Source organism: Choristoneura fumiferana, chromosome Z (assembly GCF_025370935.1).
Source record: "Choristoneura fumiferana chromosome Z, NRCan_CFum_1, whole genome shotgun sequence".
In the NCBI taxonomy this organism is placed as follows: Eukaryota; Metazoa; Arthropoda; class Insecta; order Lepidoptera; family Tortricidae; genus Choristoneura; species Choristoneura fumiferana.
The window spans coordinates 13938297-13966228 of NC_133472.1; the positions used below are offsets into that span (position 1 = coordinate 13938297).

The 27932-nt window shown below is 35.8% G+C and overlaps 2 protein-coding genes across 8 annotated transcripts in view; one reads left to right on the top strand and one right to left on the bottom strand.

Annotated features, from left to right (window-relative positions):
• Window positions 1-27932, bottom strand: part of LOC141428284 (uncharacterized) — a 155422-nt gene that overhangs the window by 45581 nt on the left and 81909 nt on the right. The window lies entirely within an intron of this gene.
• Window positions 1-27932, top strand: part of LOC141428292 (uncharacterized) — a 74968-nt gene that overhangs the window by 4674 nt on the left and 42362 nt on the right. For 2 of the 6 annotated variants that reach the window (XM_074088217.1, XM_074088236.1), the window contains exon 2: window positions 20149-20220. The exons of 2 other annotated variants lie outside the window; for them this stretch is intronic. The gene's annotated coding sequence lies outside the window, so the exon portion shown is untranslated. 2 more of the 6 variants (XM_074088226.1, XM_074088269.1) reach the window with 1 other exon arrangement.

Here is a 27932-nt window from a genome sequence, read left to right on the forward strand (position 1 = left end):
TTGTGCTTTCCATGATTGGTTTGTTTGGTGAAAACCACATCGAAAATACAAACTGAGACATGGATGCACGGAAAAACCAGAAAAATAGACCAGCGCTAGATGCCACTAGTGCTGCTGCTTAAGTAGCGTAGTAGGGGAAAAAAAAGCAACCTGAGATATGTGTGCATAGGAGAAATTTGTGTCTAGACTCGTCCAGCGGTGGTGTAGGGGTATAGCATGCAGCATGGATTGCTGAAAACCTGGGTTCGATTCTCAGCGCTGGTCTCTTTTTCTGGTTTTTTTGTGCATCTATGTCTCAGTTTCTATTTTCGATATTGTGCTTTTCATTTCACGACCACTGCGACGAATTAAAAAAAACATTTATCACAAAACAAACAATAACAATCCAAGTTGCTCCCACCGATTTTAGTTTACTTTTGTGTATTTTTTTAAACGAGTCCGTTCTTAGTGGCCATAGCCAAAACCACGTATTTAAGAAATAAAAACGACAGTGATTGCGGCGGAAAGTCGAACATGACGAGGATGTGTGCTCGAAGGAGCAGCCTGGCTGTTCAGCCAAGTGCAGTGCCGTGCGCAGCAGGCTTAAAAAGTTAATGCTCCACAGCATTTGGCAAAAACGTGACTTCATCATGAATAACTTTTATTACCATACAAAATCTATGGGAGAACCGTGTTTTGACAGCTCATAAAATGAACTTCAATCAAAGAATCGAAGAATCAAAGACAGGTGGAATATCACTAGACGGCGTTAGTATCGTGAGGTTTTTTTTACGTTCCTGTCTTGCTTGCAAACAATAATTTTCACAGCGTGCTGAAACGACAATTGGACCAATAAAAGTAATCGTCTGCTGCATGTGGTAATAAATTGACCGATGAGAATGTGTCATTTATGACTTTTATGAGGTGTTTAAAAAAACGCATAATGTGCACAAAATGCTTTAATTTTTTTTAAGTTTGAAAAGATTGTACATCATTCACTTTTTAAGTCTGCAGCGCCCGGCACTGCACTGCAGGGCTTCTACAAAACTCGAAACTCGAAGTTCGTATCGTATCGTCCCTCTCGCTCTCGTATTAAATAGTATAAGTGTCAGAGGGACCGCACGATACGAACTTCGAGTTTCGTAGTAGCCCTGCTGGCTGAACAGCCAGGCTGCTCAGTGCGTGAGCATACATTCTCGTCATGTTCGACTTGCTGCCGCAGCCGCTGCCGTTTTTATTTTTTATAAATACGACGTTTTGGCTACTGGCGACGGGCAACTAAGAACGGACTCGTTAAAAAAAAATTGACACAAAAGTGAAACTAAAATTGGCGGGAGTAACGCAGTCTTTGGATGGTTATTGTTTGTTTTGTTATATAGTTTTTTTAATTTCCTCGCAGTGGTCGTGAAATGAAAAGCACAATGTTTAGTCTCAGCCAAAAGTTTAATAGATGAAATTGTATTATCGATGGCCTCCCCTTTAGGTCAGTCTTCAAACTAACTACACAATCTCGTACATCTATTGCTTACTTTCCAGCCTCTACAACAATTTACTATTGAAATTCGATCCGAATTCGAAAAATAATAATATAAAAAATATGTTCCTCGTTATTTTTTTGTTGCTGGTTGAATAGTTCAATGGTTTTAAGTCATGTTGATAAAGGAAATACTCATACAGTATGGCTTCTTAAATCTACATAAACTTCACAAAATATCGTCAATCACGCAATAGCAAAGCACGTCGATCCACACATTTGTCATTGCGATAATAAATGCTGATGTCTGATGTTCGTGACATGTTGCTTGATAGCAGTGTAGTGTATTTACCACTATCCAATAATTATGGACAATGGTCTCTCCTGATAGGTAGGTATGTTAATGTTTAAATGTTCTAATTTTCGAAAGGAACGGTACATATTATATTAGAGACAATTATTAAAATGAAAAGCTTAACACTCCAACTGTCTTTTTTTAATTTCCTTTGAATATTAGTTTAATTTAATGCATAAAATGCCTTAAATATATAAAAACATTCCTATGTTTTGCTAAGTCAGCAATACCTAAGATGTAAGTAATACGGTATTTGACTATTTAGTATATGTTTTATAAATTAAATCTACACAATGCTTGTTATCGAATAGAATAACAATTTTTAAGCTTTACAATTATTAAGCTTTTAAAGGTTTTAAATTCAAGATTAGACAGAGAAAGACATACTGGCATGTGACGTTACACGCCAGTACCGCCATACTTGCTGCATAGAAAAAAGCGTTTGAGAAAGAGACAGGTATATAGATTTTTCAAAAAAATCACTATAAATCCAATTTTCAACCGATTTAAATTTTCTCTTCGCTAAACACTATCTGTTTATCTATATTTTCATAATAATATTGAGATATGGCAAAATCAGGAGTTGTCAAATACCGTATTCTACTTGATTTCTTCTCCTACATTCGAAATTGTACTTGTCAATTGCGCTTCTACGTTTTCCTTATCAACACTGCCAGAAAAACGGCCAGTATTAAATTATTTAAATATTATGCAACCTCACTTAGTTATTTGATTGGCATTATTACATTTGTAAAATTTTAGACTAAAAACAGTAAAAAAAGGGATTAAAAAAGCAATCTGGTTTATAGGTGAAAAACTTAAAACCTGAGGCCGTGTTGTGCCTAACGTTTCTGACGCTCGTGATCGCAATCAAATGACAAATTTCGCGTACAAAAACTGACATTTGATTGCGATCGCGAGTGTCAGAAACGTTAGGCAATACGGCCTCGTCAATTACATAAGTTTTTCACCTATAAAGTATATTGTAATCAATCCTCCTGTCGATTCTGAACAAACTCCTTTCAGGTTTTGAGTTACCTATTTAATTAACACCTTGTATATATTTTACTTATAGACTGGCTAAAACCAAAAAGATGTTTCTGGGAAATTGCATACGTTTTTATAATAAAATTCCAAAAAATATCTCCAATGAAACGGATACATAAATTTAAATCTATTGTCAAGCAGACATTAATATCTAAGGCGTATTTAATGATTATAATAAGAGGGATATTTGGAAATAATTCCGATCCGCATTGGTGACCCCTTAGTTCAAATAGCGAATCTACTGTGTTATAAATGAAGTTGTGTTAAGTAGGCATACTTGTGATGTATAGATAGATATCATTTAATAATATTGTAAAATTGTTTAAAAAAAATACGTATAAGTTCCTCGTTGAGTTTCTTCAGTTGAGTTTCGGTGGTAGATTTTTTTTTGACATTCAAAAGTGCTTGTTAAAGCCTAAATTGAATAAAGATATATTAAGTACAGAATACGGAATACATTTTCACAAATGCGATTATTTTAGTAGCAGTCGATTGGTCTCTTTAAATGTGGTTGTACCCCCAAAAAATTATATTCATTATGCAATACATTACGTTATTGAACCAAATTGGTTGCCTTGCTCACTGCTTATTCACTAAATACGAATTTTGTGAAAGATAGATAAACTTGGCACGTAGAGAGTCCCGGGATGTTATTTATTCAAGCATCCATGATTCCTCGCGCTGCCGCTGCCTCGTTACTCCTGCGAGGGTGGGCGGTTGGCTGTTGTATACCTACGCCAACGCATTATATACCTAAATATCATTTCACTCTTTTGATTTAGCTAGATTTATTAAGACTGACATGGACTCTGAAAGCTATCTAAAATAAATCCATACAGTTCCATTTTACGGTTTCGAAATTCTATTTTCACAGACGTTAATATAAAAAAACCGGCCAAGCGCGAGTCGGACTCGCGCACGAAAGGTTCCGTACCATTATCATTATCATACAATATTAGACATTAGCAAAAAAACGACAACAATCAAGTTTGTTGTATGGGAGCCCCCTTTTAATATTTATTTTACTTTAATTTAATTCTTTATTTTTGAAGTAGTTATACAACTAAATATTCTGTGAATATTTCAAGCATCTACCTAATGCCGTTATTAATATCAAGCAAAAACAGCAATAAATTCACGTTTGTTGTATAGGGGCCCCCTTGAATATTTATTTTATACTGTTTTTAGTATTTGTAGTTATAGCGGCCACAGTTATACACTACCAAGAGCGCAGCCTAAGGTATCGCCAATATTTGGAACAATTATATTTTTTCTTTTAGAAATATAAAATTTTACTCGCAAATGTGACGAAAAACATTGTATGTCGCACGGGCGGTACTAGAATTACGAATATCGACTCATTAAAGTCCTCAGTCTTCGACTTCGGGCTTCTAATAGACTCTCGTTCGTAATTCCTTGTTTACCGCCTTTAAGACACAATGTACTATTACCGCACTAGTGCGATTTTATTACAGTTTTTTTAATTCTCCATTTTAAAAGTTTACAAGAAAAGAGTTTTAAATGACAAAAATAAAAAAATATCGATTTGTACGTAGATAAATGTCTAAAATATATAAAACTAAGTAAGGAATTTGCAAAATTGATTGTACCTTTTATTTATTCGCAAAAATCGCAGTGGCTGAACGCGTTGAACCTTTGCCTGATAATTTTAGTTAACCTAATTAAAAACAAAACTTACGCATGTGCATTACGGACGTGCCATTTTTGTAAAACTTTGCGTTGTTTTGTTTTTATTTTCCAATTTTGTGATATTTATTGCCTATTTTCTCACAAATGTATTGAAAAACGTCGTATGATACACGGCTGGCAAGGTTTTTACAAACTCGTGACGAGAGATTTTAACGCGAACGCGATCGAGACTTATTATGTAACCGAAAACTTTCACTAAGGGTAACTGTTTTAGCTTTGCTCTCCGTAATTGGAATAAATACTGCGTGTTTATAAGGACACTTTATGATTAGTCGGAGCGTTGTTAGCGTAACCACAGACGTAGACAAGTACAAAAACATGACGCTGCCAGGACTTGTTAAGTATAACATTTGGTCTTACTTTAGTAACATTAGCATATTTAGGTGCACGTAAGCTATAAGCTTGGCAGGTCGAACGTGCATTGTGGGCGGTGAGAGTCATTCAGCCAGCTTACATGACACGCAAGTTTGTTACTTGTTCAATGTAGGTACCTATCTTTTTCATGTCTAACCTTTTACGAAAGTAAAAGGTCAAGTTATGGCATGCCTCTGCTATTTAACTCGACTTCCATTCAGCTTCAGCTAGCACTTACTTACATGGTTCATTATCATCATCATGTCAGCCGAAAGACGTCCACTGCTGGACATAGGCCACCCCCAAGGCTCTTCACTCAGACCGGCCTTGTGCTTTCCGCATCCACAGTGGATGGTTCTCGATTTTAATGAAAATTTGCACTTTAAAGTTGAATATTTCGTAAACACATCACTGAATCAACGATACCCCACACTATAGGGTTGGATGAGAAAAAAAAATCACCCCCACTTTACGTCTATGAGAGGTAACCTAATACATTTTTTTTTGATTTTTTTATTGTAAGTACCATTTTGTCGGCATAGTTTATATACATATATATCCGTGCAAAATTACAGCTTTCTAGCATTGATAGTCCCTGAGCAAAGCCGCGGACGGACAGACAGACAGACATGGCGAAACTAAAAGGGTTCCGTTTTTGCCATTTTGGCTCCGGAACCCTAAAAATCAGGCTTTATACTTGACTAATGCAAGAAATTCTAAACTAAAGTTCGAAAATAGCTATTTTTTATTTTTTTTAAACTTACTAAAAACCACATTAAATACTTAAAAGTTAAAATCAGTCTAATCAGTTAAACTCAATCTGTTTGCTATAGCTACTGTTTCTACGGCAGGCCAAAAAACGAACATTGAAAAAGTATATATTTTGTCGGATGCACTTTTTTATCATTTGCTCCTAGTAGGTATAAACTTTTAAAGTATGGGCTGTTTTCGTTGTTAGTGGTCACTCAAGACAATGAAACTTGTTGTATCTTGTTTTAGAATGACGTTGAGAGATACTTGCGAAAGGTTGACCATAGTAAGTTTTTTCGCCTGCCGTAGAATCGAAGTATAGAATAGACTATTATATTAAATGCTGAAGAATAATGCATCCGGCAATAATGCCTTCAACATTGACTGTAATTTTTCCGCCTGGAAAATATTCCCGGGATTGGCACATCATTAGCTCTGCCCCTTTAGAATTTGAACTCCGAATATTTAGGTATTCATTGATTTTATTGATAGGATTTCTAGAGTTCATTTGGCACCGTCAAAAGTTCACACCACATTAAGTCTTGCCGCGTAGGTTTGGCGTTTAGCCATGGATTTTCCGTTCAATTCATATAACGTTGCTTTTGAAAATGCATACTTGGCTCCAGTTAGTATGTTACAGAATGGACTTCTATTCAGATTTCTCAAAGTAGATAGTATCTACTTTTGTATGTCCGATGTTGTTGGAAATTTAACACATTAGCATGTTGAATTTAATGTTTATTCGCTTTGCTTTGTACTGCCATATTAATGATTGTAATAAACGTACACAAACAAATTTTGAGCTTTTATCTAGCGATAAACATAATGACGATGTAGGTTGGTAAATTTCGATAAGATAGGTACCTACGTCCATTTTCTGAAACTGGTGCAATTGATATAAATTATTACCACGTATGTGTAGGTTTCACTTTTATACTAAATTAAAGTAATTGGTGAGTGAACTCGACTGGGAATGAATTGAATTTGAAATGAGATTTATCTATTGTTTGTTACCTACAAATACAACGTTTTTTTTTGAGATCACGATCTAACGCGAAAATGCAGCCAGCCTGGGCACTCTTCGGCAGGGAAAAGATTTGGGGGAATTGTATATAGGTATATAGTTAAGTTGTTTTTAGGATAGTTTAGTATAGTTCAATCGTACCTTTACCATAATGCGTTTTGTTTCAATTTTTTATTATAAAAACGTTATTCTTAATGTTACATACATTCGATAGAATCTTTGGCTCATGTACGCTTGAGTCAAATGGAGCCCAGTTTGAGCTGAGTATATTCAATTGAATGTCACCATTTCTACGTGAGGATTTAAATTCATCCCTTTGGACTGCCTAAAAAACTTATACAAGAAACGTATGTTTTCGGTACGGTAGATAGAAATCTATCGTGTTCGGATCGGATTCATACTTGGCGGGTTTTATTGTAGGTACCTATACCTACGTATAAGCTGTTTAATGTTTTTGCATGTATGTAGATAATAAGTGAATAGGGTGGATGAGGCATAGCTGCGGCCTGGCGAGGTGCCATGACGCGCCCGCCGTCGCAGCACAGTAATGCATTGCCATTAGCTGCGGGCCCACACCATACATACTTAATAGTTCTCATGTATGATCATGATGTATGCACCCGCGTGGAAATATCGGAAGCTCATTAGATCAAGTAACACATAATAAATGAAAACTGAATACGTATACATTTCTTGGAGTTGCCTACGGTACGGGCAAGTTTTTTAAATTGTATCAGCGGGAAAATATTATGAATGTTAATGGTTACGTATAAGTCGGATGTTAACACGGAAATAGAAGAGGGAGTGCCGCCGAGCGGTCAGCGCGGCTTTCGGCTTGCGTTCGAAAAACATATTTGTGATAAGTATTTAATACATTCTTGTTGATTGAGTTCGCTTCTAAAATTGGATTATACTTAGATGTTGCCGAGCCTCCGATCAAGACTTTAATTGGCACACTGAGAAGCATAAATAAGACGACATTAAGCTTACCTATTTTGTCCTTCTTGGTCCAAGCCCAACATGCAAACTTCAGACAGACATATTTATATACTTAGTAACCATTAAAATAAGATATGAAAAACTAATCAAGTGCGAGTTGGACTCGCGCACCGAGGGTTATGCACAGATGTTTAAAGTATCTATGAATATCCAGAGTTAGCAGAGCTGTGCTCCTAAGCACTTTTGATTGCGTTCATTTAGACGCTTGATTGGTTCCTTGCTTCAAGGGATAATAATTTCTGCTTGATATCTACCTCCTCTCTCTCTCTCTCTGTCTCTCTTTTATTTATCTGGCCGCTTAACGTAAAAAAACCGGCCAAGAGCGTTTCAAGAGGATTTCGTATTTTGTACGGAATATTCCAAGTTTAGGTATATTTTATACCTTTGTCTGCTATTTACTCTTATATTACTAATTATTCTCAAGAAAACTTAACGCTTAGGTACGCTCGATTTTAATGAAAATGTGCACTTTAAAGTTGAATATTTTGCAAACATATTACTGAATCGAAAAATTGTTTTAGCAACCCCCTAATGGTTTTAAAAGACCTATCCAACGATATCCCATGGGATCCATGATATCCCCATGTGGGAGGTACTCTCAAAAAATATTTTTGGATTTTTTATTTTACCATTTTGTCGGCATAGTTTATATATATTCGTGCAAAATTACAGCTTTCTAGTATTGATAGTCTCTGAAAAATGCCGCGGACGGACGGACAGACAGACATGGCGAAACTATAAGGGTTCCGTTTTTGCCATTTTGGCTCCGGAACCCTAAAAACGGTCAAGAAAGTGATACTACTGGGGTTCCAAGTTTGCCAACTGAGGTACGGAACGCTAAAAATTAATCTATCTGTCATGGAAAATAAACTATCTGCTAAAAACTACCACAAGCTAAAATAACATTGCAATGAAAAGTTAATAAAATAAATATTTTCCCATTCAAATAAATCTTGCGCCGGAATTCATTCGATTGCCATGCATAAAGTGCTTCATTGTTCTATTACAATAGTATGTATGTATGTAAACTCTTTATTGTACAAAAGAAAAGAAACATAACACAATTGACAAACTTTGAGATACTTGTACAAAGGCGGACTTATCCCTTATAGTTTGAGCAACGAGAATATATAGAATAGATCGAGTGTTCGTTTTTCATTCAACACAGCTCGACCGCTAACAAAAAATTCCAATATAATATAAAAACCACCCACCAGGTAATAGTAGCAATCGGAAAAGAGACGAGGCGAGTTCCGTTGTAATCATAATATGATACTAGATTTCCGCAACTAGATTAAGGTTAAACGTGGCCACATTCGGATCAGACCGGCTTCAGTAACAGTAGATAAAATTCACATCTCTACGTGAAATCCGTCAAGACTACTAGTAGTCTTGCTATACTTGATAGTATTCTCAATTCGAGCAATAGTGAGATTAATTTGAAAAATGATGAATTTTTACCATAAGCCAAATATGTGGTCTACCACCCTAAAGTTGATAATCGTTTGCATGTCATAAAACAATTGTGCCAATAGAAGTGTCGTCAGCTTGAAAGTTCGACTTTAGCGACATATTTATTTGATAGAAACTTATTTTAAAATTGATAGACCACTTAAGTATTTGGCTGATGGTACAATGCAATTCTTATTATTTTACGTAAAATAGAGCGCGCTAAATTAAGTGATTTTATTAGAACTTTTTTTCTCGTTTGGACGTTGTTCGGTTTATAAGGCAAGCCCGGCTTTTGGGCTTCTATGTAAGGGCCGCCACTGATGGTACATGTTACAAAATATTTTGTATACTTGACAAAAATAATACATTTAACAGGTACCATCTACTTTGTAAATACAGAAATAACCATTATGTGGTTAGGCTGTGTATAATAGGTACATATCGTACCCCCGCCGCTGAGTGCCGTTAGTTACCTAAAAGGAGAAAATTATTTAAGTATGGCACGCGACACTAAGTCCTTTGCGCTTATAAAAAGGTTTACTTGAGTAAATATATTGTCAGGGGCACCCGGATACCTATAGTACCCATTGGTAATCAAGTAATAGGTCGTTAAGTAGAAGCTTACGTAGGTTGTAGGTATATCGACACATACATATTAAAGCTGTCAGTACTTTTCCGTACCCAATACCTACACAGGGGAGTAATTATAAGCCACCAGCGGTAATGAAGGCAGATACTCATTTTCTGCAGATATCACATAAGTATGCGAGCTTAATAACAATCTCAGTATCTAGTACAGTCACCTGCATTCATATCTGCTACAGCGGAGCGTCCCAAAATATCTGACACGTCCTACCATAAATAGAGTCGTATCAGATATTTGTTGTATCAGTTATGGTGGTGCCGGCGACTGTAACAAGACTCAGATCCATATTGGTTTCGGATGAATTAAAAATGATTGAATCGCTTACGAGTGTTATATTAAGCTAGACCTACTAATACTTGCATTAATGAAGTGCACGATGTTTGTGACGAAACAAGAAATAAGTTTTTGGTAAAAAAATAATTTTTAATACCAGATTTTTTTTGCTGACTACTTTTTGTTCACTGTAGTTTCATTGTTACCCAAACTACATTAGCATACCTACCTTTCAAGTCGATGTAATTAACTGTTGAAGAGTTCCGTCCTGCGAGACGATCCTGGAATTACCTACTATCAGGATGTCAGTACCAGATTATTGTATTGTCACGCAATTTACATTTAAGAGTCCCCAGTACGCTCGCGTTTCCATACAAACGTACTTTCGTTCTAATTTACAAGCAGCACTACAGATCAAAACGCAACTTTGCAACTATAATGGGAGCAGCCATTACGATGCTTATATGTATAAGATTTGGTTAAAATAAAATGTAACGGAAAAATACAAAAACGAATTTCCATTTCTCATACAAAATTTAAAATTAATGTGTTTTTATTTTGTTACATTGAATATGAACGAAAACTAATTATAAGCATCAAAATAGCAGCTCCCATTATTTTGTTTCAGTGTGTTGTTTTTAAATTAGCACGACACTACTTTTGTATGAAAATGCGATCAGCGGTGAGCGTACTGGCGACTCATAAGTATGCCAAATTTCAAGACAATCCGAGTACTGGAAGTTGGTCGAATTTATTGCAAGATTTGATTACAGACAAACAACGGGACAGGTGAAACTAAATAAAAGCTTGTAAAAATATTTCCTTGTGAACACAGTTGATACATCCATACTATACTATTAATATTTATTTTTCAAAGTACCCAAATGCCAAGTTTCATTAAGACCCATCGATTTATCTTCGACAATGTCGACCTTCGTATAAACTTTCATCCCCTATTTCACCCTCACACAGGAATAATTTTAAAAAACGCGCGAACAAATATCTATTTATATCTTATCACGTGCCCAAATGCCAAGTTTCATAAAGAAACATCGATTTATCTTCGACAATGACGATCTTCCATATAAACTTTCATCCCCTATTTCACCCCCTCACAGGGAGAATTAAAAAAAAAACGCGCGAACAATGTCTATTTATCTCTTAATCACGTGCATTTCGGCATGCCGAAATGGCAAGTTTAATAAAGATTCATCGATTTATCTTCGATAATAACGACCTTCCATATAAACTTTCATCACCTATTTCATCCCCTCACAGGTCAAATTTTCAAAAAAGCTCAAAAAATAACGACTTATTTCTTATTAAGTGTCTAAATGCTAAGTTTCATGGTTTTATTTTCGACAGCGACGAATTTCCACCATATATACTTTCACCCCCTATTTCAACCCCTTAAAGCCTCTTTTTCGCGATAAAAGATAGCCTATGTTTTTTCCCAAGGTCTATTCTATCTCTGTGCCAAATTTCATCCAAATCGGTTCAGCGGTTTTTGCGTGAAAGCGTAACAGACAGACAGACAGACAGACAGAGTTACTTTCGCATTTATAATATTAGTATGGATAGTATGGAAGTATGGATAGCAATGTTTTAAAGTAGTTTATTTTTAGTAAACCGTAGAAGTTTCTATGTGCTATTATTGGCAAAATAGGTATCCTAAATAAATAAAATACTTGCCAAAGTTACTATTCCACGCGGACGAATTCGCGGGCAAAAGCTAGTATTATATAAGGTGCTAACAAATTAAGCACCAATATTTTAAGAGATGTTAAATAAGATCAAAACAATAAACTTTAAATATAAGTTAAGCTTTAGTCTACTCCTAAACACGTGTACTATCTGCTGTAAAAATATTGGTACCTAATTTGTTAGCACCTTATATAAATATGTTGATATATACATATATTTGCAATCATATTATAGAAAAGTATCAGCGATATAAATTATGTTACAAACAGTGAAATGATAGCGCTGAAAGTTGCTACGTATTTCTATAAAAAGAAAATTGAAGATAAAATATTGTACGTAAAACGGCAAAAACAGTTCCTAAATAATTAGGTAAATTACCAAAAAATAAAATATTTAAAAATATGTGTAATAATTTTACCCTGGCACTGAATTTAATATAAAGTTCTCTAGTTCTAATACCCATACTTATTGTGTATGTATTTTAGATTTCGGAAATAGGCCAGGTGTGGGTATCGCCATTTCTGAAACATCGTTTCAGGTGATTATGTCGACATCTCTATATCATAATACTCGCCAGAACACAGTACGAAAGAGCAATATGAAATAGTTTTTTTTTATTTTTTATTTGACTGGATGGCAAGTTGAAAGTACATATAGGTACACTATTTAGTTTAGCAATAATATTTAAATTAACTCAGCTAGAATTATGCCTGCATTCCTGTCCCTGGACAGGAATAAAGCTATGGCTATACTGCTTTATTATTATCTACTTATGACGTGTTCGACGATTAATTTCAGACGGGCAATGTCAGTTAAATCCGAAAATTGATGGGTATATTTTAGTGAAACGCTGGATACATTGGGGTTATACATAAGCTTCCTCAGAAGAGCTTATAGGCTTTTGTTAACATCAATATTTTGGTGTCCAATTAACATAGTTTTGAAAGGTATTAATTCCGAGAAGATAGAGTTGATGTACATATTTAACGCATTAAGCCTGTAACATTATTAACGCCCGTGATTGTCCTTGTTACTAAATTCTGTTATCATAACACGCGCTAAACGGTGTTGGGGCGCGTTTATTTACGTTCTTATTTTTATTCTGGCATTGACCGCCGCCCGGGGTGCTTGTTGTCATTGTCAATTCGTGCGTTATATATGAAGGGTTTTGGGTTGTATAGTATTAAGTATTTGAAAGGAAGCGGCGGTCGCGCTTCGTTAATTCGGCCGCGCGACCCGCGACGCGCGGCGGAGACCGGGCCGCGGCAACGGAGCGAAGCCTGCTTCTAATTAATGCTAGCTTCAACTTCACAGAGCGTTGTGAAGTCTTAGTAGCTCACTTGGTTGCCGTTGAAGCATCCTTTACTTGCCACTTGCCGCTTTCTTTGTCAGCTAACGCCTCATAAATTCTGCACTCAGTACTGCGAACGCGGGGTAGGCTTTCGTAGCAGTAAAATAGGAACTTTCTCTTGAATTTCTTAACATTCAGTTGCGTGTATCATTGCGCTGTCTGTTGTAAATGACTTACTGTGTGCTTTAGAAGGCACCTAAGTACTCACTAGAAGAATCTATGGCCAGGTAAATGTGACATTGACCTTTCTTGTCGTCCGCTGGAGGTTACATTAGGGAAGGATAGGTAAAAGGCAGGCTATAAAGTTGGTATGGCACGTTTATTAGTTAGGCATTAAATAGGTACTCGTATTAGGACACATATGTTTAGCTATTTTCACACATCCATTACCATCTTCTTCATTCAAGAACTTATTTAACTGCTCTGCTATTTTTCAATGTTTCATTATATGCTGAAGCGAATGCACACAAGATATAATATTGCACACCAGGTGACAGCCGATAAGGAGGTGATTTCTGTATTTTCCTTAATCAAATATTTTACTAAAATATTCTATAAATATTAAAAGTTCGCGGCAGCTTACTTCTGTAGTGATTTAATTTAATCAACGAAAAAAAAACCGATAAAGCACAAAATTACGTCCTTATCAAAACCACTACACTCGAAATTTAAATGTGTTTGATATGCTAGCCATGCGAGAGTTCGTTCCTTTGGCATTGCAGCGGCGCGCAAACGACACTAAGGGGCTGTTTCACCATCCATTGATTAGCGTTAACCGACGGTTAAATGTGATTCCGTCTCCGTCTATTCGAACAAAACAAATAGAGACGGCATCACACCTAACCGCCAGTTAACACTAATTAATGGATGGTGCAACAGCCCCTAAACTTACACTTATATTTTACAACATGCACTTTTACACAGTACCTAAATATATTAATTGGACGGTGTCGATTAGAGATCTTTTTAATTTTGTTAGTGTAAAACAAAATTTGCAAATTTTAAGGCATTAATTATTAATCTCAAATGGTGAATAAACTCTATCTATTACATAATGTTAGAGAACATACAAGAATTTATTAATACTATTTACCAAATACAAAGTCATAATATAATAATAAGCATTAAATTAATAAAACGAACTATCCTAAACTTAAAAGAAAAACTAAAACAAATTACTTAAAGAGTAGGTATCCTTTGGCAAGGTCCCGAATATGTTAGATATCTGTGGCAAAATTGTTTTAAATAAATGAGCGTGGATGTGGGGTATCAAATTCAGAGCGCCTAAGATTCGAGTGTTAAATCCCCTGCCCCTAGTTGAAATCACTAACTGATAAATGAAAAGAAACGAAGGAAAAACAACATCTGGTTTTGAAATTAGGCGGTCTTCAACAGAGGTCTTACGATTTTAGTAAATTGAACATTTTAATTTTGAAAGAACGATACGAGATACGATGTTTTTATGAATACTCGTAATATCTGAGACCTAATACATAACAAACAATAGCTTTGTTTAAAATTAAAAAAAACCCACAGAAAACCTAATAATTATAGTAAAAAAACACGTTTTAATGGTAACTACCTAATTGCTCCATTGCCAGATCATGGAAACTACCTTTGGCCAAAGTATACCCTAAGACCATTCTAACAAGCCCAAACACAGCTTGCTTACGTCGTTTTGCTATCTATCTGTTCCATAATCAGATCCAGAATCAGTCCCCACATATATACACATACGTATACATGTATACATGGCTAGGTTACATTGTTCTATCTTAGAGTTTCAGTGTCTTCTGACTCTGCAATCAGATCAGCTTGATGGTTATGAATAATTCGTATTATATTGTTATCAGAACTAGGCCTAATTCGATACAATAATCGCACACGTAACCAATACAATATAAAAAGTCGATGAAAATCAAGTTGAAGGATTCAATTGCATACAAGTGAAGCCAATAAAAAAGAGTATTAAAAATAGGAAATAAAAACTGCACGATCGCACTCATCATGAATAGTCAAGATCCGTGATTTTTATAAATTTAAATACGTCCATTTTCACCTTTGCCTGAAACCGAGTTTCTATATTGGACCAGTCATAACAAGCTTCGTTTTTTTTTGAAGCCGTACTGAACGGAACTACCGCAATTTCAATGGCGCTCTCGATGGCAGGTGCCCGTCAGCACAAACGAAATGTTGGCATTCTGTTGGATTAGCAAGTGACATACAAATAAACCAACACTGCATGTTCGTTAGTTTTCCATTTCCGTGTTCACTAATAGATGGAGAGCGGACTGCAAAATTTCGTTCCTACTCTTGATACCGTGAAATGCACAATGGTTTCCCATAAAACTGATGCTAAGTCCAAATTTGATAGTCTGCCTGTAGTAGCTCTGTTGGTCAAATGTGGTCTTCATCATCAGTTCCACTTCGCCAAATGATGATTTCCAAGAGCAAATGCACGAGTTACTATTAAATATATCTAAATTACCATAGGAGTCCCTACAATATTTGAAGAGTTCCCTCGATTTCCTTAGGATCCAACCATTATATCCTGATTTGGTGCTTAAGGGAACTAATTGAAAACGCACGTTTCGCGTGCTCTGCCTACCCTATTTGAGAATACAGGCGTGATGTTTGTGTGTGTGTGTGTGTGTGAGAGAGTGTGTGTGTGTGTGTGTGTGTGTGTGTGTGTGTGTGTGTGTGTGTGTGTGTGTGTGCGTGTGTGTGTGTGTGCCCGTATGTCACAGGTATTTTACTAATTACTACATAGGTACATAGCAATTTACATAGTTTCCTAGGTAGGCAGGTAAATACCTAAATATTTCTGTACTAAAACAACAAATGTCTTCAAAAATGATCTTGGTTTAATTTTAATTTTTTGGATATAGCGAATGTTTAATAGTTCCGAGAATCATAAAAATGTACCATTAAAAATACCTATGTCGATAAACAAACAGAGAATCATGGGTTGTTGCATTTTTATAACTCGCTGAGATAAATCTAGCTCCACGCGGACGGAGTCGCGGGCACAGCTCTATTGTATTCACATAAAATTTTGTGTTTTGAAAGCGGGAATAAATCCTTAGGTCTATTCGAAAAAAAGAATAAAAAATAGGTGCTGACTGAGAAATAGTTTTCAAACACATTGCATGGGCTTTGTAATAACATTGATCCACATATTTCAGGCTTATTGGAAAAGTTAGTGTGTTCTATAGTATAGATTACAGGAACGCTAGTGGTTCGTCCTACACTGTACGATTAATCTATTAATTCCACCACACAAAGCACATAGCTATGTTTAGCGACATCAGTGTTCGCCAGCCCAAAATTCATTCAACTAATGGACTGTTATTTTGGATATATGTATTTTGTAACTCTCATAACATAAACGTTGCTCGAAACACGGTATAAAATATGTAAGTACAACATAATTATACAAATAGAAGGTAGCCGAAAATGTTTGTCTTAATAAAGTAAATATACACTGTTGCTTGTAATTATAGAATAAACATACATATATTATGCTAACCTATTTAGATCAATTTGCTTAAGGCACCGAATTTCAGCACCGGAAAGTATGGCGTATTGCGTGAGCCACTTTACCGGAAGGTAGGTGAAAACCTTACTTCCTTATCAGCATATTACTTAATTATCATTACGAAGTGTTATTCGGTATTATTATTTAATATCTGGGTGACCGAGCTCCGCTCGGGCTAAAACTCGGTACCAAGCGCTTTCCCAGAGATAAGACCAAGCCAGATCGATTTTTTATCCCCAAAAACCCCTACATACCAAATTCATTTCATCGAAATCGTTGGAGCCGTTTCCGAGATCCCCGAGATAAATATATATATATATATATAAGAATTGCTCGTCTAAAGGTATAAGATTATCAATTTACTACCTTTTTACCCGACTGTTCTTTGGTCCTCGCTGCAGCCTAAACGGCTAGACGGATTTTTAGATATGTGGTATCATTGGAATCTTCATAACTGTCGGAGTGACATAGGCTATAAAATAATTCAATATGGCGTCTGCGAAAAAAAAATATGGCGAAGGAATGAAAAAAATATGATACGATCGAATCGTTCCTCTCTTTTTATTTTTCACCTTTTTTTATTTTTCACGTATAAAATATAAATAAAATTATAGGGTATACTCCCACAAAAACTACGTAGCTGTGATTTTGTTTTCAATGCTTTAGCTGCTATGGATTTGGAGAAAAACGAGTTTGAAAAAAAATGTCAAGAAAACACATTTTTGACATTATCTCTGTGACAGTTCAAGATAGAAGGCTCAAAATTAGAGTGATTACTAGTTATGAGGCGACAAACAATTGACATTCACCAATTCAACTAATCCTCACAGGGGCCACATGTCCTTATCAGTAACAAGGTAGTGAGAATATTGAAATCACTGAAAATACTGTGCAGCTAAACCCTTTCATGGCTCCCATGAAGCCCAGCGTAATTTGGCGCGCTTCAATGAATGGGTAAGGAGCTTTACAGACTGCAATGCAGGATAATGAATAGATTTCTTTTTCCCTGAATGGCAACACTGGCATAGATAATAGATCGCTCGGTTTTGGCTAGAAATTCGAACTTGTGATTTTATTTTGCTTAATATACAAAATGTACACACCCAATATCATATTTTCTCAAGTTTTTCGCGATTCCCAAGGTCAAAGAATCGAATTGCTTAAAAATTCCAGAGAAATAATGCGTTGTTTGGGAGAAACGTGTCAAAATGCTCTGTCTCGGTTTTTTGTCCCGTTCTGGCGGTTAACTTTTATATTATAGATAGTCGAGGTTAAGGATATCTTTACACTTTTAGTGCCTTGTCGTAGACACTGTATTGCTTTCCGACAATTTTATACAAAAGTTCAAACATGAAATGACAGCAACAAGGTAGTAAAGTGTAAACATATCTTTGAATTCGACTGTAAATTGATTTAGGGTTTTCGCACTGCCAAAATGTTTGTCAATCGATGGAATTATGTTTCGAAGAGTCTTGTTACCTGGAATCAGGTCAAGGGCGGGGCGACAATGAATCAGAGTTTTTTTTTCTTTAACGACGGCCTCACAAAACATAATTTGTTAGGGGTATTGTTGACCGGATGGGCGGGATATTGCGCACGTCTGGAGGTCCCACCGGAAGACCCGTGACCCAACGACTTCCGCCCACCGGTCTACACCGGTTATACCTATGCTTTAAAATAAAAACTCGTCATCAATTATACTTAATGATTATTAACACACATAGTTAGGCAAGTTTGACAAAACACTCTTGCAAGTGAATTTATTGATTCATAATATACCTACATAGTTATAGTTAACACGATGCATACTCAGAATATCGAAAAATGTCTCCAGATATTTTATTGACTTCAATTCTAAATGCCTAGAAATCTGTTAGTTACTACGGCGTCCAGATGAACAATCTGCTGAAAAATTCTAGATTAATTTAAAAATTCCTTATCAAATATAAGTACTCAGCATTTGCATTGGGTATGATTTCTAATAATATAGCTATGGAGTCCGGAGTGCATTCCACTTTTTACGCCGAAATTAATCACTTCATTTGGATGATTTTATTTAGGCTGTGGAGACGATTTTTTTTCTTATCTATTCCATGACGTGGAATTTACTTTTCTCCATCTTGCTCGGAAATGTTCTCATTAGTGTTGAAAAAATCGACCGGGAAGTCCATCGTTATTATGCGTTGATGCGATAATATTTTTAAAAAAAAAGTGGCATTACTTCCCGGACATGTCCGGGCAGTGTTTATTATTGTTCAGGTTTTTTACTTTTAATTTCATCCAAGACCGAAAATTTACCAAACAGCCAGCCAATTGTCCAATAGTCACGTACAAAAACCGAGATTAAAAAAAAACCGTTTTCTGCGTTCAACTAATAATACCAATAATGATTGTGTATTTAGACTTATTTATCTTCTCGGACTGCTAAATATTTTGTAACAAAGGTATTTTTTTTTAATGTTGTGCGTTTAAGAATTGCCACTTTCACTAAAAGTAAAAATGTATAATATTTATATTTACTAATCCTATAAGTTTTCTTTTAATTTATTTGATTACTATATTGTATGTGGATCCAAATATACGATTCGGACCCAAATCTTTAATATCGAAATTGAGGCGAAATTATCGAAATCGAAATTAAACATATTGTGTCGAATAAATATAACGTTTTATTTCCTCGCATATTTGGAGAAAAGCAGTAAACAGGCCTCGGCAGGAATGTCATTTCGTGGATTCGTATCTATTAAAGGACTCGGCTAAGCCTCGTCCTTGAAGACCATACTCATCCACCAAATGATTTTTCCCGCCCTCTGCAGTAATCCATACTTATTTTACTTATAATATTATAAATGCGAAAGTAACTCTGTCTGTCTGTCTGTTACGCTTTCACGTCGAAACCACTGAACCGATTTTGATGAAATTTGGTATATAGATGGTTTGAGCCCCAAGAATACCTTTTATTCCGGTAGAGGGCGCCACCGCGCGATGACCTAGACGAAGTCGCGGGCATAAGCTAGTATACTATAATAAGTCTTTCAAAAGTATGTAATAGGTTTGCTATAACCATTTACCTATTAAGGGATCCATTTCTGAATTATAAAACATTAAAAGTGCAAATTTATAGTTCCCTGCTCCGCTCACAAAAAATTGGTTGTTTTTGGGTATGACGACAAAGTTAAAGAAGGAAAACTATCTTTTCTTTGTCTAGGCTTTGCAAGTTTACGAGTAGTTCAATAAATTTGAATCACCTAATAAAAAATATAGAATAAATCACTGTAATTAATTAAATATAAATATTTTTTTATAAAGACTTCATTGTTTCACAAGTAAAATGGATCAAATAACATAGTAAATAGTTTATTTGTTGAGTATATGAGTGAGTATATTTGTTTGTATTAAGTGTATCTGCCGAGCGATGAAACATTTTTACAATTGGCATTAGTGTTGCCACATGGCATTTACATGACTAATTTATATTTATGGTTTTTCCAGAGTTGCCGTCCTATTAGGACGTGCTCTGAGCCATGGCGGTCATAAACCAACCCCGATCCGCCCCGCTGAAGGGTAAGCACTGCCGCGAACTAACTAGTCAGTCTGTTGTCGAATTTATGTCAGATAATAACGGACAGCTTTTTGACTTTTCCTTGCGAGATAAAACAATAAACATGACGGCATCATCATCTGTGCATAGCACAGCAAACCGACAAGGTAAGTTAAGAGAATACGGTATTTGACTATTTTGTATACTTTGTATATATTTTGTACCTTAAGCTTTTAACCCCAAAATTCACTGAACACTAAAAAATTTAACGTGAATAAAAAAGAAAGTAGGCTTTATCAAGACAGAGGTCCCTAAAATAAAATTACCACTTTTTACAAGCATTTTTTTAACTTGCACTGTTCGTTTATTTATTTATTTGGGTCAAATCTTGCAAGTTAAATTTGACCCACTTCTAGTAGTCCGATCGACTTGAAATTTGGTAAACTTAAGTAAATCTGGTGACAGTACAATAATCAGATAGTGACATCCTGGTAGTCCAGCCAGGATCGTCTCCACAGGGCGGAACTCTTCAACGGTTAATGGCATCGATTTGAAATTTGGTATTCAAATTTAGTTTGGGTGACAATACAAGTACAGTCAGCAAAAAAGCTTGTATTAAAAATGAAATTTTTACCAAAAACTTATTTTGTGATGTTGTAAAGAATTGTAATATATACCTACCTACAGAACAAACATTCGATCATTTCTTTTTGACATTAACACTTTGACGTCAGCGAAAGACATACACACAATAAGATAGATACATATTTGGATCCTTGAAAAAAGAAAGGATTAATATCAAAACTGCTAGGGATAGATTTCACAAGTATTAAATTTCTCTCTCTCGAGTTTTATTCTTTGACATTTTTATTACAACTTTTATTTAGCTTCACTTCGTTCGTATACGTGTTTGTTTGGTAGCTTCACTTCTTGCACGTGAATTTTGATCACTTTCCAGTAGTTAAAGATTCACTTAAAACTTTGTACTATAGTCAAGTTCAGTCAGAAAATACCAATTAATCATTTAAAATGTAATCTTTAGCAAATAAATTTAGTGTAAGTTGTGTACGGGCCCAGAGATGATGAGGGGGTAGAATTAGTCAAGTAGGTATTTTACTTTCAAGCGTACCTGTTACTTATTTTTATCTCAACTTATAACTTGAGATTTCTTACTCAAAATCAAAACAATGCTCACTGTAGATTCTGGAAAAGAAAAAAGTGTCCTCAATTTTCTACCCATACATTTCTATGTCGGTTTTGTGATGAGCTCTCACAAAGTCCGAGAAAATTTTTCACAAAAAATACCCCAAAAATAAACGCCAACATTATAAAAAAAGTGCTCGTGATTCTGTATAAGAAAAATAAAATAAAACTGTATTAATGGATTAAATCTATCATAAGCTGTGCAATCAGTTATTTCCGTTAAATTAAATATGTCTAGCATCATGAAATTCGTTGATAACCGCAGAGTAAGCTGAGAATGCATGTAGCTCGTTCTAGCCGCGTAAGTCCATTAGTTAGTTCATCCGATGCGTGTGGTGGCACCCATGTCTTGTCGGGATCGATAACTCGCGAAATGCTGTTGCCGAGGTGTTAATTGCATTACAGGCGTCACTGTGAGCATGCACGCACGGCCACTCATTCCACATTCTCTATTACATTAGTTATGTACCTGCATCGTATTTTTTCTCGCGTAAAATTTCTTGAAACCTTTTAAAAGTAACCTATTTATTTAAAAAAGTAAAAATACAGATGCTCCAAAAAGAGAAAAAGCGTCAATTATGGATTTGCAAAAGATATATTTACATGCGTTAACTTCTGATGGAAGTAAGGGTCTCAGCACGAGCCCTCCATCCCCGCTCACCCATTCCTTTGCATGCACGGGATGATAACAATTTTTTTCACACATCTCCTTCAGAAAAGTAACTTTTCCTCCCTGACGAGAGGGAGCAAAGTGCAACTTTTCTGTTCAAGGCTTTTCTAAGCGTTTTATTGCAAATGCCATTTTTTTAAGTTGATAATTGTAAAGCCACGCCATTTTCTATGCTGGTTGTTCTTAAATAATATTTAGATTTTTCTTTTTCAAGTTTCTTAATGCTCGGTGTGAAAAGTTGTATGAACCACTCGGGAGCAAAATTATTTTCATCTTGGGCGTTAACACTTGAATCCCTCATTACGCTCAGGATTCTACTTTAGAATCCTTCGCTACATTTTGGATTCAATGTACGCCCTCGCCGTAAATACACCATTTTGCTCCCTTGTGACACAAATAACTATTTTTCACCTCAGCACCTCAAACAGGCAGGTTTTGCTATGAGAAATCAGTGAGCAAAATCGCATTTTGCTCACTCCGTGAGACAAAGTAATTTCTTTTTTTTTAAATGCTGAGTACCTACAGTGTTGGGTCTACCCACTGAATTCCAAATATTGGAATTTTACTTTGATCTGTCATTTCACTTCAACACGAAAAAAGCGAGAGATAGGATCAAAAAATGTGTTGATTAGGATCTTAAATTAAATTTTTGATATTAGTAATATATCGATAGATAACTAATAAATTACATCAAGACGAAATATTTCCAAAATGTAAATTTTCCCGATCTTTTAAAGTATGCAACCTCGTTGCACGAAAGCCGCTTCTCTTGTTTTTTTATATAAAAGAATTCCGTATGTATACGGAACTGCCTCTACAGTTGGAATAAATATTTGTTAAATTGAATGAATTTTTAACAAATCTATTTATGTTTATGTAATCCAAATCTTAATAAAATTCACATTTAAAGGTTATTAACATTTATAATAAATTATACGTTTATTGTTTAACCTTTTTAATGACCCCAAGATGACGCTTTTTGAAGTATTAAAAAATAAGTGTGACATATAGCACAAGAAGGTCTAAGTTCAAATTACAATGCATGTTATGAGTATGAGATTTGTATTGTATCCTTTGGGCACTTTTTTATGGTTTTAAATGTGATTATTATATTTGTTTCTTAATAATCGGATTATATTCAAAAACATTGTGTTTTTTTATAAACCGGTGTAAATGGGGTTTTACTCTTATGTTATATTTAAATGATGTTCTCGCTGCTGAGGTGTTAAATTGTATGTGTCACACGAGACAAAAGTTTTTTTGTATCAGATTTTGTATGAAAAATGGGATTTTTTTTCGAACTATCGCAATCGATTATGCTCTTAATTCTGAGTAGGAAAACCCATATTTTTCCAAAATTGAAAAAAAGAAGGGGACATCTGTACACGAAAAAGCCCTGGTGCCAAACTCCGTCGTGTACGTACGGCTTCCATTCGCGCACATCTTGATAAGAAGCTATTCGCTGAGCCATTTGTGGCAATAGCCTGCGACGCTCCGAGTATCGCTTGAGCCTGCGGTACATATTGTACAGCAGCACACCACCCTAGTTATTTGTCGATCGACATGTCATACGAGTAATTCCCCCGTGTAGGTATTTTCAAAGTTCCGTACCGCAGTTAACAAAAACGGGATCCCTTTAGGATCACTTTGTTGTCCGTCTGCCTATCTGTCTGTCCGTCCTTCCGTCTGTCTGTCAAGATCCTTTTCTCAGGAGCGAGTGGACGTATCGTATGGAGTATCAACAAAAAAGTAGGATTAAAGTGTTTTATACTAATAAAATAAGTGACAACATTTAGTTTGAAGTATGCGAACAATGCGAAGCAAGATGGCGTCTTGACATCCCTAATGATATTTGGCAGGCTAGTACGTACAGGCGTCTCTTTGTTTTGGCCCAGTGGCCTTTTTTTCCTTACCTGTTGTATGTTTTCACCATGATTAAGTTAACAGTTTCTGTGTGGGAATATTCTGTTATTCTATTTTTAATAAATTGCCATACGGGCTTAGTTAACAGAGCGTATAATATCGATACAGGCTTTATATTATAACTCCCAAAGTTCTTGCAGATCTATATGCTTTTGCTTCTTGGAATGCTTATTTGCTTATGGTACCTACACGTGAGCGAAGCCGCGGTTAGCTAGTTTAGATATAAATAGCAGCGAGATAAGTATTAACAACAAAAACGTTGACTGATTTCCAAGGATCGTTTAGACCAAAGCTAAAGGTGAGCGGGTCTCCAACAGCGCAGGTTACGACTGAGATAAGGCACGAGCTGTCGATATCGGAGATAGGTTTTTATCCACGTGATTCGCTCTGGTTCTGCCGCCGTAGTTCATATAATATTTATGTGATGATTCTTGGTAAGCTTCCTTGAAACAGGCATAAAGTATTGTTTTATTACAAGTACGAATGCAGACATATTTGAGTTTCCACAAATTATAGAAGTAGAGATTTTATTATGTGATAAAATAACCATTTAAAAAAAAACAAGAATTTATGGTAAAGGTCGGAACTCTATTACTTGACGCTGTTGTTCGGCTATCAGAAGCTATACTATACAGTTGTGGTTAAGTATCTTCTACATCAAGGAACCAAAGTCAGGCTAATGGCACTATTGTTCCTTTGATGTACGAGACAATGTATTCCTAAGCAAGCAAAGTTCGATTTCTATTTAACATCTCGAAAATGCAAACAAAGATAATACAGCAGAAGACCAAATATTAATGTAATCACTGACGTCACTGTATTACCGTCATTAGAGCACAGTTATATGTAGGTGCTAGCAATATATTTTTATCACTATGAAAATTGTGAAATTGCGTCATAAAAACTGTCGTAACACATTTTCGTATTATACCTACTCGTATTATAAACTAATGCTGCCTACACCTAATAAACTTCAGGAACGATATGCAACATGAATATATCTTTTCGTCGATACGTAACATAATGGCATGCAGACTTCAGTGCCCTTAGTGTAAGTTTTCGGTTACAAAATACGTCTCGATCGCGTTCGCGTTAAAATCTCAATTTGTATGGAAACACGAACATCGCAAACGTTCCGCTAGAGGCGCTGTTCGTGTTTCCATATAAATATATCGTGTTTCATAATAGAAGGGTCACATGAGTGCCTAAAAGGCCTAATTACGTACAGTTGCATATAATATTTTATCTACATCCATATATTAAATCCTCTATCATGCGTTCAAGAACGTTTGAGAATGACCTGCATTAACGAAAACTCGGTAGGTATGTCTGCCCCACGAGCTGCGCCCCCTGCGCGCGCGACGCCTTGCGCCTGTACCGTTAGTCTTAAGTAGTTATCGGTTACAAAATACGTCTTGATCGCGTTCGAGTTTAAAATCTCAATTTGTATGGAAAAACGAACAGCGCCTCTAGCGGAACGTTTGTGATGTTCGTGTTTTCATACAAAATGAGATTTTAACGCGAACGCTATCGAGACTTTTTTGTAACCGAAAAAAAAACACACTAAGGGCACTGGACAATTTTTCGTTCCGAATTCAAAACCCCACCCTACTGCACCGGTACTGTAATGATGTATGAATCATTACGATACAGCCGTGCTCATTATAGAATCCAATGTCGTAATGCTGGTCATTATCTATGGTTTTTGAACGCATAATGGAGGATTTACTATAAGGGTAGATAAACCATTTTCATCTTCAATGGAGCACACCCTTGCTCTTTCTCTAAATTTAACGCTTTTAAAGGCTATGTCGGACCGGACAAAATTGAACAGAATTATTACCAAAAAACATCCGACTGCGACGATTATTTCTGTGATCTTCTTTTGAAATTTGATTATGTACGAAATAGAAGCGAAATTATTAGAAAATACTAAATTAACTTTTGTATGTAATTAAGTAGATATTTAATAAAGTTACCTACGTGTATTGTATCTGAATCACTAAAAACATTTGTATGAATTTAATTATCGCAAATTAATTTTATAATCTTTCAGTTTTTGTAAACAAATTCACTTAAAGTGACAAATGAACAAAATAATGCCTTTTATGATCAGGCTTATGGCAAAGCAAAAAGCTTATGGCAAAAACATAATCCAAGATATCAAAACTTCCAAATGCCATTGCAAGCAATATTAAGTAAGTACATAATTAACAGATGTTTGAACCACTTCCTGTACTCGAACCTACCTACATATACACATAGCAAAATAACGATCAAATGTAGTAGCGAGTAAAGTGCAAAGGTTAACAGGAAAATAAAAAACTTTAACGGAAATCAGGCAAATACGAGGCAGGTAGTTCGGGAAAGCTCGCGGGACTAGCAACTCATATACCTACCTACTTACAACACCCATAGACGCAATAAAAACGAGGTTGAATAATGTGAAGTTTTTCCATCTATCACAATGGAGCTTCGTGTAGGTAGTCTATCCTATTTTGTAGCGGAGTTAAGGCCGGAGATGTACGTACGAGTACATGCCATATTTATTCATGTCGGCGGCCATTTGTTAAATCCGCCAGATCATGAATTTCCTAGGCATATAGTGAAATGGCGCCATTTCATGAATTGTCTAAGGGACATCCGCCATATCGTTCAAAACTCACCGTTTAACGATTTGCCTAGTGACGTTTAGGCAGATCATGTAATTCCTAGGCATATCATGAAACGCCGCCATTTCATGATTTGGCCAGTTTAGGCAGATCATGAAATTCCTAGGCATATCATGAAACGCCGCAATATCGGTTTTGGTTTTGTTATCGCCATTATCGTTGTAGTCATAATTCATACTAACCACTCCTCACATCGCTCGTCGGGCCTAAATTTTTCTTTATTTCGGCATATCACGATGTGCCCGGTATAGAGCTAGGAATATCGACGAATGCTTTACTCTAATCGATCTGACATTTTGTTTCTCAGGCACATCGTGATATGCCTGGCCAACGTTTAGGCATATCATGAAATGGCGCCATTTCACGATATGCCTAGGAATTTCGTGATCTGGCGGTTTTTACGATCGGCCGCCGACAATCATATGGATCGTGACCCGTTTAATTTGGCTCGTCAAGGGAATAAAGAACATGGCAGATTCAAATTTATATACTTACGGGGTCTTATGTAGTCCAGTCAACGTTACAAATATGTACTCAAGACCACGGAATAAGTAATAGAACAAGTATAAAGTGCCAAGACTAAATTTGTTCATCCTGTTACAACACAGCAAAGGGAAAATGTCTATCCATGACCTTGAGTTACTGTAGACTGCCTTTCCGTTTTCAAATCGAAACGGCAAAGTGCAACCGTCAACTAATAAATGAGAGTAGCCAAAGTATCTGAAGACCGGCCAAGTGCGAGTCGGACTCGTGCACCGTAGGTTCTGTACAAATTTGTAGGTAGGGTAGAATTTACGTTTGTGACCATGTACAGTTTATGGCCATTTATTGTTTAAATATACGTTTGAAATAAATTCACGGTAATAACAAATTACACATTTTATTCGTTTTAGTATATACTTTTGAAAAGTCACTAAACATGTTGTTTAATACTTTTTATATAATACTTCAAATGTCAATTGGTCTAAAACGGTTTTAAGGTGGTCAAAATCGATATTTCTACCCTACTTATGAATAACCAGTGTTAGCAGAGCCCCTCTCGCAAGCAAAATATACGCCGTGTGAGTTCATTTTAGATGGTTTTGATATAGACAGTCAGAGATGAAAAATTATGATTTTCAGACTTTTCTTATTGATTGTGCTAGGTATAAAAACTACTTTCATAGAAAATTTCAAGTTTCTAGGACAGCGGGAAATACCTACCCTATAAATTTTTCACTTTTGACTGCGTTGATTTAGAATTTCGATTTTTCACAGCTTCAAGGGA